Raw genomic sequence first — 12866 nt, 5'->3', positions numbered from 1 at the left:
AACTCTTTGATACCACAGGTATGAAAAAAATGTGTGCAGCTAGACAGTACCACAGAGATCCTAGAGTCCAACCTGACACACACCACACATGATATCTGATGCCTCCTGTGCACATTCCCTTTCCCTCCACACCACAGAGGAGTTGCCATGTGTTTTTGGTTATCCACACTGTACATTCAGAGTCCACAAATCCAAATCAGATTCTCTTTTTTCAGACCTTCCCCTGCCTTGACAAGTAGTGCTGTTTATATGGAGAAAGGAGAGACTGTAAGTTCTAAGAGTTGTAGTTTTGGCTTAAGAGCATTTAGAGGAACACAGGGCAGGATCATCTCTTACTCTGAGGAGAAAAATTACCACAGGCATGCCTCAGTTCTGAATATTGCTAATTTTCCAGTTTCCTGTAGTTTACAGAATCATAGAATAGTTTGGGCTAGAAGGTACCTTAAAGACCATCTAGTTCTAATCCCCCCACCAAAAATGGGAACCTTCCATGAGACCAGGCTACTCAGAGCCAGCCTTACCCAGCCTAGTCTTAACATGTCCAGGCATGGGAGTTCCATCTCTGTGGGAAACCTTTTCTAGTTCTTCACAACCTGCATAGTAAAGAATTTCTTCCTAGTATCTACTCTAAGCCTTCCTTCTGCTCTCCTTCAGTTTAAGGCTATTCCCCATTGTGCTGTCACTACACACCCTTGTGAAAAATTCCTCTCCAGCTCTCTTGCAGGCCCCTTTTAGGTACAGACAGGTAAGGTCTGCACAGAACCTCTCCTTCTCCAGGCTGAACAGCCCTCTCCCTTCAGCCTGTCTTCATATCAGAGGTGCTCCAGCCCTCTGATCAATTTAGTAGCTCTCCTCTGGATTTTTTCCATCAAATTCATGTCTTTGCTGTGTAGTTATCAGTTTCTTTTTATGTACAGGTATACATTTTTTGTAAGTTGTGAATTCTGTTTTGGTATTCATTGCAACACCAATATTCTTCTTCATGTTAGAAAGCCTGCACTTAGTAAGCAGCTTGTGTAAGAAGAGTTGTTTGGGAAGATTCTACTCATGAGTCCTTTAATCCTTCTTCACAGATGATGAACCCAGAGGATACTGACTGAGCTAAATCACTGCCTTCTTCTCTATGTGGACTGGAGGGAAAAATCAGCAGTGTTAAACAGCACTTTCAAGTTTCAATATTGTTGAAACATGAATAATTTTTCTTTATTACCTTCTTTTCATAAAATATATTCTTCATCCTTTTTTTACCATCTCAGAATTCTAGAATCATCTTATTGAATTCATTTTAAGAGTGCCTTTGACGTTATTAATACTTCTTTACCTTTCCTGGAAAGAAGCATCACAATGATGATGTCCATGATAACGTCTGTCTTTTCATAATTAGACCCTGCTGATGGCTTCTAGTCATTCTACTAGCAATGCAAGCACCTTCTTCTGTTTGCAATAAAACAGATATGAGCCTCTATTGCTTAGGATCCATCTAGGCTAAGATTAGCTTAAAAATTAGCAAAATATAATATCTTTGATAATTTCACCTATTACTGAAACTGCATTATGTAGCAGCCTCATTACCTACGGCTACATGGGTTTATATTAGAAAAATATTTGTTTATACATACACTCAAATTTACCAAATTTCAAAGTTTCATAAAGTCATTTTTCTGGCTCTGCTTTCTGCCCAAGGCATTTTTATGTGTCACAGGTGAAAAACACTTCAACAACTTTTAAGTACAGTGAGCAAAACAAATGTTTTGTCACCATTATTTAAACATTTTAGAAGGAATTTAATACCTTTGGTTTGCAATAAACCCTTGATATTTGACAAGAAAAGTCTTGGAACAATAAAAGAAAGCCCACATCTATGTGTAAACTAAGCAAAATTATTTTTAAATCCAGATATTCCCAAGTTTTCTTGGTACCAGATGTTCATCTATGACAAAGAAACTGAAATAAGGAGGAAGCTGTTAAAAAGTTCTCAGTCATTATGTTTATAGGATAAAACAGGAATTTATTTCATTCATCTGATTTGAACAACCAAAAACCAGCAGAGAGGTAATGAAGGGCTTTGCCTCACTTCTAGAGGAAGGCATAATAAGGACTAGCAGCCAGATTTACCCTGCTTATGGGAGTCTGGTTTTGTCTTTGGAGCGTCCAAATAGCTAGTGATTGTCTCTTTGGCTTCTTTTCCACTGAATAAAAATTTATCTTGGAAGAAGAATATTGCAGCCCCTGGCTGAGAGCAGGGAGAGACCCAGAGAACATTTAGGATCATGACTTTACCAGTACACAGGATGTGCCAAGCTACAATCTTCAAAATGACCTGTCTAGGCAAAGCACTTTGATATATTCTATTAAATTATCCTCCAATATATGAGATAGCTGAGTGCTAGTTGTCTAGTGAGAGTGATCCATGGCCCATGCTAATCCTGAACCATGCCAAAAAATCTTTTCAGAAAGTGTGAGATCTAAAAGCATGTCATGAGCTGCTCTGGCCACTCACAAAATGAAGTTCCAGCATGCAGAAATATTCTTTGACATAATCATGTTTACTAGCAAAGTAGCAAAAAGATGTGGTTAAACTGTACAACTTTTATGCCTTTCAGCAGGATTCATGTTTGTTTAGACAACTGTTATTTTCTAATGGTCTCAGAGAAGGATTAAGCATCTCAGGAGGTATCTGACTGTAAGAACACAGAGTCAATATGCAGTGAGATATCAGGTAGAGGCGTTTGATTAAGTGTGTTACCAAAGAGAGCTAGGTTTGACAACAATGTCAGTAATGTTGGCCTGAACCTCAGACTGGTCAAAGCTTCCTGCTCTGTATCTCATTTCTGAATCTGTTTTTGATGCTACATAGGGTTAGGAATAATGCTGTGAGCACAGAAAAGGAGACACCTCAGCCATCTAAGAGGAATTTTATTCCTTACAAAGTCATGCTTACTCTTGTATGGTCTTATCTGGCAAGTGTTGTTACCACATTTGCACATCATTGTAGAAAGTGCAATTCAGAGGAAAGACAGCAATGTTTTCCTACCTAGAAAAGGCCATTTTCTCATGGTTCAAGTACTGTCACGTAGAGCATGGGCAGGAACAGAGAAGCTGAGAAGGGAAAGATATTGATTTGGAGGAACTTCAAAAGAAACTGGGAACTGCAGATGTATTGTGTGAGGGGCAAGATACGATTGGTGTGAGTTGAAATATGCTCTGAAAATTCAGCCTGAACCATGTTTGTGTTGCAAAGGACCTAAAAAATCATCTAGCTCCAGCCACCCTACCATAGGCAAGGTCACTTTCCACTAGAACAGGTTGCTCATAACCCCTCCAAGCTAACTGTGACAGGGATTAGGCATGCACAGCTTCTCTGGGCAACCTGTGCAAGTGCCTCATCACTCCCATCGTAAATTTCTTCCAAACAGCAAATCTAAACCTACCCTCTTTCAGTTTAAAGCCATTCCCTCCTTGTCCTGTCACTACATGTGTTTGTAAAATGTCCCTCTCCAGCTCTCTTGTAAGTCCCTTTAGGTACTGAATAAGCACTAAAGGCTGCTCTAAGGTCCCCTCAGAACCTTGTCTTCCCCAGGTTAAGCAGCCCCAGCTCTCCCAGCCTATCCTCATAGGAGAGGTGCTCCAGCCCTCTGCTCATATTTGTGGCCTCCTCTGGAGTGCTTTAACAGGTCCATGCTATTCTTGTGTTGGGGCCCCAGAGCTGGACACACCACTTCAGGTGGGGCGTCATCAGAGCAGGGTAGAAGGGTTGCATCAAATTCCACTTGTTTTGTCTTTTTCCCGATATATTCTTTCATCACACTTTGATACTATAACCTTTCACTAGAGAAGGAAAGGAAAAAGATGAAATGAATTGATTCTTTTTTCTGATGTTCAGTTACCAGCCTTATAGATAAATTCACATGCTTTAAAACTTCCCTCCCCAAACAGGTAATCTGTAGGCATGGAGAAAGACAGGAAGCAAAATAATATGCTCCACTTACATATTCTGTTTTCTGTGTAGCTTTATAATGTGCAAATTATTCAAGAGAAATAGTTTCTTGGATCAAACTGAGGTGAAAAAAACATTAGTGATTGCCTAAAGCAACATAAATAAAAGAACAAAGTTATGGTTTTTATTCAGTGTTTGACTTTTGCTCTTGTTTTCTTTTCCATTGCTGAACCACACTTCTCAACAAAAAAAAGACCCTGGCTGTTTGCAAGTCTTACATAACTTCACTTGGGGACTGTAAGCTTTAGCTCTCCAAAATCAATGCCAAATACACAAAGAGAAAGATCCAGCACCAAGTAGCACTGGAATGTTTCCAATTTTTAATTTTGCTGTAAAGGAAATACAAACTTCAGCGTATAGACAAAGTCTACACACTTGTAAATAAGTCCTCAAGACAACCCATAGAAGACTGCAATAAGGAAGAAGTAAAATGAGGAAATTCACATGAAAAGGTAGTACTAGTGAGAAGAGAGCAAGCTTGTAAAACAAGGGACTTCTCAGCTGAGGTCTTTACAAAACCTGTACACATGCATCACCTGTAGCACTCGTGAAACTGAGGGATTTACAATAATTTACATCTAAAAATATGGTAGTGATTATCTGTCACAACTTGCCAAGCAACAAACAGCCCATCTTATCAACTTTGATTTCCATTTTCATCAGTGTAACCTTGAACATGCCCTAGACCTGTATAAACAGACATTCTGTTAAGTATTATAATTCTTATTTAAATGAAGTGAAAAAGTAATAATTCCACATATTGCAAAGCAGTTAGTGATCTCATCATCCCCTTGTGTTGTATGCATATTTGTTTATCAGCATGAAGCAGCTTCTTATCTCTTTTCAAAGCCCAAGGCAAACAAAGTAAACATTTAATTAGAAACATCAGTTCCTAAACTTATTGGCATTTTTGACTTACAGTGAACTCCCAGCTCATTGACAAACACCCAAACAACACAACTTTCTCTACAATTGTATCGACTGGTGTGGGAGAAGTCATTATTAATATCACTGATGCCTGTTCTTATACAAGCTCCTTTATTCCAATATCATTTGAGAAAACATTAAGCAGACATGGATTGATGATTTAAACAGATAAACTCAACACTAGTTTTTAATCCCCTGAATATGTATGCAAATGGATGATGATGGCTTTAATGGAAAATTTGCCTGCATAAACATTGCCCTCTAATGGGAGAGGAGGAACAAGAGTTATTCAGAATTTATATTTGGATCCCATGAGTCATAACCATTTTAAAGGAATGGGTCTTATTGTGCTTTTATGTAGTGCTTTGATTAACCTCCCATCGCTCCATGGAGTTTGAGGCTTCAGGGATCTTCATCCAGACTGATTTCCTGGATAACACAGACCATTTATTTTCACCCAGCAACCCTTTTATTAGTACAAAAAAATCCCAAATGTTTTATGCTAAAGCATTTCACTTCATAGAGACTGAGACTGTTGCATAGCACTGCAATGAAGCAGAGAAGCTCAGCATCACTTCAGAGCCCCACAGTAGCAGAGAACAAAATAAAGGATATACACTTCAATAATTCTGCAGGATACTCTCTGCTTTGGGTTGCCAAGGAGGAAAAAAAGAAGGAACTCTGCAGCCCTGTGAATATGAATGGCAAAAATACTTCTTTCCACTTCTAGTCCTGACAGTTGCTCAGCCTGTATTTTTCTTAACACAAATGATTGTTTTATTCCCCAGCCAAGTGACATGGTTGGCCTCAGGGCACTGCCTTACACTGTCTTGGTCACTTCTGAGGTAAGAGTGAGCAAAACAAAATAAAAATAAAGTTTAAAAAAACCCACAAACAGCAAAAAAACCCAAAACCTTCTAAACAACTAAAATACCACACAAAAGCAAACACAAAAATCCCCCAATCTCAACATACAAAAAAAATCCACAGAAAAAAAGAAAAACTAAAAGACAAAAACATAAACAAATAAGCAAAAAACGTCCTTGATTGTGCCTAGAGGAAAACTTTCCTGCGGATCCTGGAGAAAATATTAGAAGTGCTGTTCTCTAATACCAAGTGTCCTAATGCTGAGTTACCCTCCTTTGGGCAATATAAATGCTCTCAAAAGGAGAAGTAGAGCTTCTTTCTTTCTTTTTTTATCCTTTTTTTATTCTCCAAACTAATTTTTATTTCTCTGAACTATGGTGAGTCCAGCACCTCCCCAATGTTTAATTATCTGCACAGCAAGTAAAATTCATCTTACCTTAAGGCTAATTTTTTCTAACATTAACCACAAGTCACTGAATCCTGTTCTGACTTTTTCTAAGAATGTTATAAAGTTTCCACCCATCAGATTCACTTATGTGTGAAATGATCTTTCAAGCTGCTTCTCAACAAGCTCGAAGGGTTGAGTGCTGTAAGTCTCACATTGTTTTGCAATTCATAGATCACTTTGAGTGCCTTCCTTCAAGCTGTCTCAATACACCCTCCTTGAATCACAGAGGCAGATGCAATGGATTATCATTTCAGCCTGAACAGTAGTGCAGCTAGAGGCAAGCTCATGACCCTGTATCTACTCCTTAGCTTTACAGGGATCACATTACTTCTTCTTGCCCCCAGCATTACACTGTGGAAGGCACAAGGAGCTGGATATTCTGGGTATCTTAAAGCCTTATTTTCCAAGATTTACATTCTTCCCCTGCAGACTGCCTTCATTTCTTACCTGTACTAACTTATTTTTCAGCATTTAAGTGCCTTTTTTGGGACATCCGAACACTTACCCTGGTATTTCTATTTTTGCATGAGAATATGCAGTCCTCATTGCTTATTTTTCCATCAATAGTTTTGTCATGGCTGCGCTTGCCTGCTAAATTGCTTCATGATCTTAAAGAAAATGTTACATAAATAAATACTAAAATGATAAACCAAGGTTAGACTAATGTTATTCGCAAAAAATAAAAAATAAATTAGGAGATTTGCAGTAGACAAGTCTTTAATTCATCTGATAGAACTGTTATTTCTAAGGTCAAAAATTTTTATTATTTTGACATTGGTTACCACATTATACCACACAATATAAATAATAAATAAGTTCAATGCATCCAAAAGCAGTTCTTACTGTAGGGTTATAACAATATTTTTAAATACTAAATTTCATTACTTAGGCTCAGTGAAACAGGAAATCAAGAAAAGACACCAGGTCTGCATGAAATATTGAGATGTTTGATTGAGCAAGGGTGGGAAACAAGAAAGGTATGGACATGATAGACTAAGTACACCTCAGAGTCATGAAGGTGATTAAATGATTGAAACATCTGTCATGCAAGGAGCATCTGACATCTAGGGAGAGGCTTAGAGATCTGAGAATGCTGAGAGGGATCCCAGAGGGATCTGAGAACTCAGGAGAGATCTTATCGTTGTTCATAAATACCTGATGAGAAGGAGCAAAAACTCTTCTCAATAATTTCCACTGGCAGAAAGAAAGGCAATGGGCAGAAACTGAAACACCTGCGAATACATCCAGGCACAGCAAAACTCCTTTTTACTGCAAGCAGAACAGGTTGGCCAGGGAAGTTGCAGAGTCCCAGTTCTTAAGCCCAGCTGGACATGGTCCTGGATAACCTGCTTTGGCCCTGCTTGAGCTTGGAGAGCATTATCTCCAGCAGACCTTTCCAACCTCAATTGTTCTGTGATTCTGTGCTTCCATAAAAATGTTGTACCATTTTAGTAGTCTTTAGTCTATCAGTCTCTAATATTTCCTTGAATCTTTCTCTTTTTAGCCAATAAGAGCAATTATATATAGCTTATCTACTCTATTTTCAGAGAAGATGACATTGACTGACTGAATACTGCCAGCAGCAGAGGTTAACACCCAAGGCTGTGAGGTGGTGGAAAGAATATTTTCTTAAAATCCACATACCTTTTGGTATTTAAAAAAAAAAAAAAGCCATTGGCATTGGCAAAAGCTAGACTGGAAAGACTAGAGGAAAGACCGTCAAGAAACAACACAATAAGTAGGAGTAACAACAAGTTGCTCAGCATATCTGAATTTCCTCATGTTTCAAGTTTATGTTATACCATAGTAAATACACCTTTAAAGCACTAGCTTCAAGCTTGGAACAGTGTAATGCCATTTGATAACATTCACTCTGAAGTTCAGCTCTGATCTCAGTGCATTGAGACACAACTTCACCTGCAGACATAGTAGAGTGATTTCAAGATGACTGGTAAACACCAAAGCATTCAACTTCTATGCATATCTATTTTTAAAACTAGACTAGAAGTTCATTCATAGGATACTCAGCATCTCAGTGTCCTCTGCTGAAATGCAAACAGGAGACTCCCCCACTAACTTTTAAGATAACTTTGTGTGCATGCATATGTGTGTGTATATTGCATGCCCAGGCTGTAGCAGCAGCAGAGGGTGCAGGGGAGCTCTGTGACTGCCTTGAGCCAGAGATTCCAGCCCATTCCAGCCTGCTCCAACCAACCCACTACAGGACACAGCTAAGTCCCACGGATGGGGTGGGAGCACTTCTGGCAAAGTGCATGTAAGAAAAGGCAAAAATGATACAGAGGTAGTAAGGATTGAGGGGGGAAAATCAGAGAAACAGCCCTGTGGGATGGGGGCAGGAGGAAAAAGAGAGAAGGAGCAGCTATTCCCAAAGGCACTGCCACCATGGAAGACCTCCAGGGCAGAACAGATTTATCATAAACACCCAAACTTCTTTAGGTCTTTCTGTAATTAATGCCAGCAAAAGTACTTCAAAGGGCTTTTTCATAAGGCAAAAACACACAAAAAAGGTTGAGAAGTATGAAGTGGCAAAAAGGCCCTAAAATATCCGGACTACAGACCATTATGCAAGCCCTGTTCTGTCATGGGAGGAACAGAGTGCCTGTTGCAACAAAAAGGGGGAGAAGAGGAGGTGTCTTTTGAACCTGGGGAAGAAAGAGTTGTGTGTTTTCCCTCACTGTTTTAATGTTCGCATTTTTGTCTCATTGCTAATTTTCAATACCTAAATTAATAATTAAGTATTCATATCAATTGGCAACAAATGAAATTAATTCTCCCAAGTCAAGGTTGGTTTTTTTTCCCCACAAGGGTTTACCAATGTAAATTATGTCCCTGTCACTATCTCAACCCATGGATTTTTCTCACTCTTCTTTTACCCATTTGCTCCTCTGTCCCCTTGAGGGCAGGGAGGGAGAGGAGGGGCTGCACAGGGCCTTGGCTGCCAGCAGAGGCCAGTCTGCCACAGACTAGAGGCTCCTGATATGAATCTAGAACCTTGAAAGCTCAGATCTCCAAGTGTGCCACAAAGGCACTTGGTCAGTGATTTGACTGTGTGATCACTACAGTTTGTTGGGAAAAGTATCAGTAACACTGTTGGGAGATGCTGCTATTTTATGTGGAGCTATTTTTTGTGTCTGTCTTAGTATAGGAAATTTATTCTAAAGAGTGCATAAAAACTCCAGCTGGTGTTGCCTTTTGACAGTGTAGTGCGTGTTAGCACACACAACCAGCTGGAGAGATCTGGCTTGGTAGATATCTAGCTAATCTTGATGCACAGAAGCAGTAGAGAGATGTTCAGTGAAGCTTCCTTAATTACACCTTAATTTATGTATATATCTTTTCTATAAACATTGGCCCCTTTTCTTACCACAGTACCATTCTAAGGATCAGCATTCTACTTTTAACCAATGAAATAATCATGGTCCATAAAGGGCAAGAAACCAGGAACAAGAGATCTGTTTTTTGTCACTTAGCATTGTAGTGCTTAGAATTTAAGGAGTGGGGCTGGATGGCTTGGAGGCAAAGCCTTGCTCTCAACCATGGTCTTTGCATCATTTCCCTGAACTGCACACATGGGTTAAGCTCAGAAGCTCTTGGAGATTGCCTGTGGGTCTGGGCTTAAAGCTGACCTTTTGCTTGAGTGCAAAAATTAGTATGCATTGCAGCCTTGGTAATGCTCAAGAACTTTTTTTACTGAAGTGCTGTTAATGGAAAGGTTTGCCTTCTTTGTTTTGCAGTGCATTTTCAGGGAAGTCACTGTTGTTGTTGTTTGTCACTTGTATTTCATTGGATTTCAGAAGAAGTACAATACTCTGGTCCTCAAATTTACACAGTATTCCTAAGAGACAGAAACATTGCTGAAAAACAGTGAGGTCTCAAAGGTTCCAAGACCTACTGTCTTCAAAAATGTTAAGATTCCTTCCACAGAAATAACTCTTTTAAGGCTTATTGACAGCTGCTGATTTGGAAATACATTCAATAAAACAGCTAATCAAATAAAAAAAGTGGCAGTAACAAATAATGAACACTCCGTTTGGAATGAGAACATCTGGTCATCCTAAGATGTGGATGTTTAAAAGCTACAGCACTTAAGGCCAAGTTCCCAATGTCTTCTGAATATTTTATCATAAACATCCAAACTTACTCAGCTCTTTCTCTAATTAATGTCAACAAAAGTATTTCACAGGGCTTTGTCACAATGCAAAAACACAAAAGCAGTTAAGTGCATGAAGAGGGTAATATATAACTGAAATAATGACTGTAAACAAAAAGTGCTAGAGAATAAATAATTCATAACCAGACCTGTCCAACTGTCTTAGTAAAGCTAAAAAGACAGACATATGTTTATCCAAAATACTCCTATTAAAAAATACATCCTACCACAAAAATAACACTAAATCTCAGATGTTGCTTAGAGCAGACAGAATAAACCATGAAAGGTCATCATGTATTTAAAAGCATTGTGGAAATACTGAGTAGTTCTGTATTGCAGCTATGAGGTATGGTGACTTGGTTTGCCTGTTTAATTTGATGCTGTGGGATAAGTGACTCTAAATAAATAATTTGTTTCAACAGACTCTGCCTGCAAGTGCCAAACAGCATGCACATGTTTGTTCATCATGTCATAATTTCTGTTTAGGCTAAGGAGATTGTGAGGACTTGCATATTTTTCGATATGCCTATCTGAGTAAAACTAGTATATACAAAATAAGTAATGCCAATACTACTGTTCCTGTCTAAATTTGATTAAAAGATTAGAAAGCAGATGAGCTGTGGTAAAATTAAGCTCACAGATAATCCACAACACATATTGCATCTGTGTACTAACATAGTCTCCTTCTCATTTGAGTAAATTAGCCCTCATTTAGTGATGTGTTGTGCTGCCAAACCACTTCCAAGCAGTTTGTTTTATCTCTACTTAATCTCACAATTTAGACATCCCATAAAAATTACACATGAGTGCAGACTTTGAAACCACAGAACTAGGAAAGGAACTTTAAGAGCCTGCTCTTGTGGCAGAGAGAATTTGTTTGTATTATTCATTTAGCTGGGAATGAACAAACACAAGGGGACAAATAAGAAAAACAAGGGGGGAGGAGGAGGCACTATGAGAATTTCTAACAGAAAAAGAGGGCACATTTAGGAAAAGACACTCCAGAAACATGGAATCCATGTTCCAGAGATTATTTCTAAGGGTTGTGTATAACGAGCAATATACAGACACGGTTTACTTCTTTTGTACAGACCTACACATCATTTATGCCATTAAAATTAAAGAGCAGTTGTCCTGTAAACCTTTCAGCAGTCCTTCTGCGCTGTTGCTGTACTGCAAATTGACCATGAAAAGGTTTGTTTGATGACAGATACCCACAGAGCAGCCAAGGTAGGCCCTGGCACCCGGCAAGAGGGCTTGCTGGATCACAAACTAGAGTAATGAGAGGACCAGATTTGGAGCCTACAGAGCATGACAGTGAGACCAAAGAAAGGTAAATTTGTGGAACCCACTGGTACCACAGGAACCATAACCATCCCCCACAGAGAGAATCACAGCAGATTTGTTCATGCTGGAAATTTGGGGCTTGCAACTTTTAAAAAATCTGCCTGGTGGTTTAAAGGATAAGCTGCAGGGACAAGAATGTGCAGCATACATTTGTGTATACAGATACACAAATAGACAGGAACAAATATATTTCTGAAATTAAACCCTCAGGAAAATTAGTGATCTGTGGGAGTACCTGGCAATAACATGATTTTGGCGTGAAATACTGAGGAGCATGAACAGTATTTTCCTGTGATATTGGTTCACAGTCCTGGAGGAGAGGAAAACACGGGGCTGAGAGTTGAGCTTGCCAGGATTCATTGAAATCAGAATAGGAAATGGCTCAAAAGTCATCCTCATACCTGTATTACGTTCCTTCAAATATTCTTTAAAGGTTTTCTTCGCCCCAATGGCTGCAAGAACCTAGAGCACATGACACCTATTGATGTTCAGGGTTAGCTGGGGTTCTCTCACAATCTTCTACAATTTCAGCTTTTACTGTCTCTCTGCTGCCTCCAAATTTTCAATTCTGCAGTTTAAGGTCTTCTGTTCTGTGCCCTATTTGCACATAGTGTCCATTTCATGCATTTGATTCCTCTGTATTACAATATGAATGTATTACAGCAGAAAAACAGTTTTTCTTTATAACATGGTATATTGCAAAGATTTTCTTCTTTCAAGAGTTTCACAGAAGGTAGACATTATTATGGGGGTTTTGTTAAAACAGAACTGTATTTTCCACACCTCTACAAATCTCCAGATTTACATTTGATACTGTTACGGGTTCTGTTTTACGAAAATACCTGCTTTTTCAGTGGCCAATTTATGTAGTAGGTTTATGTGTTAAATTTTACTGTGTTTTTTTTACCAGAGTCCAAACCCTTTTAAAACAATTGAGATTAAAATAGGTTTCTTGTTGGTTTATTTTGTCTCTTTTAGTTAGCTCCAGGGGGTATTTTCCATCAAGCAAATGACATAGATGCAGTATCTACCAATCAGTTTAAAAATTAAAACAATTATTCCCCTAACTATACCAAGAGAAATATTGCATAATCCAAAAGAATTAGGGT

Source organism: Melozone crissalis, unplaced genomic scaffold (assembly GCF_028551555.1).
Source record: "Melozone crissalis strain CALT ecotype California unplaced genomic scaffold, PUWL_Pcris_2 ptg000027l_1, whole genome shotgun sequence".
In the NCBI taxonomy this organism is placed as follows: domain Eukaryota; kingdom Metazoa; phylum Chordata; class Aves; order Passeriformes; family Passerellidae; genus Melozone; species Melozone crissalis.
Note: the sequence above shows the minus strand (reverse complement) of the source record.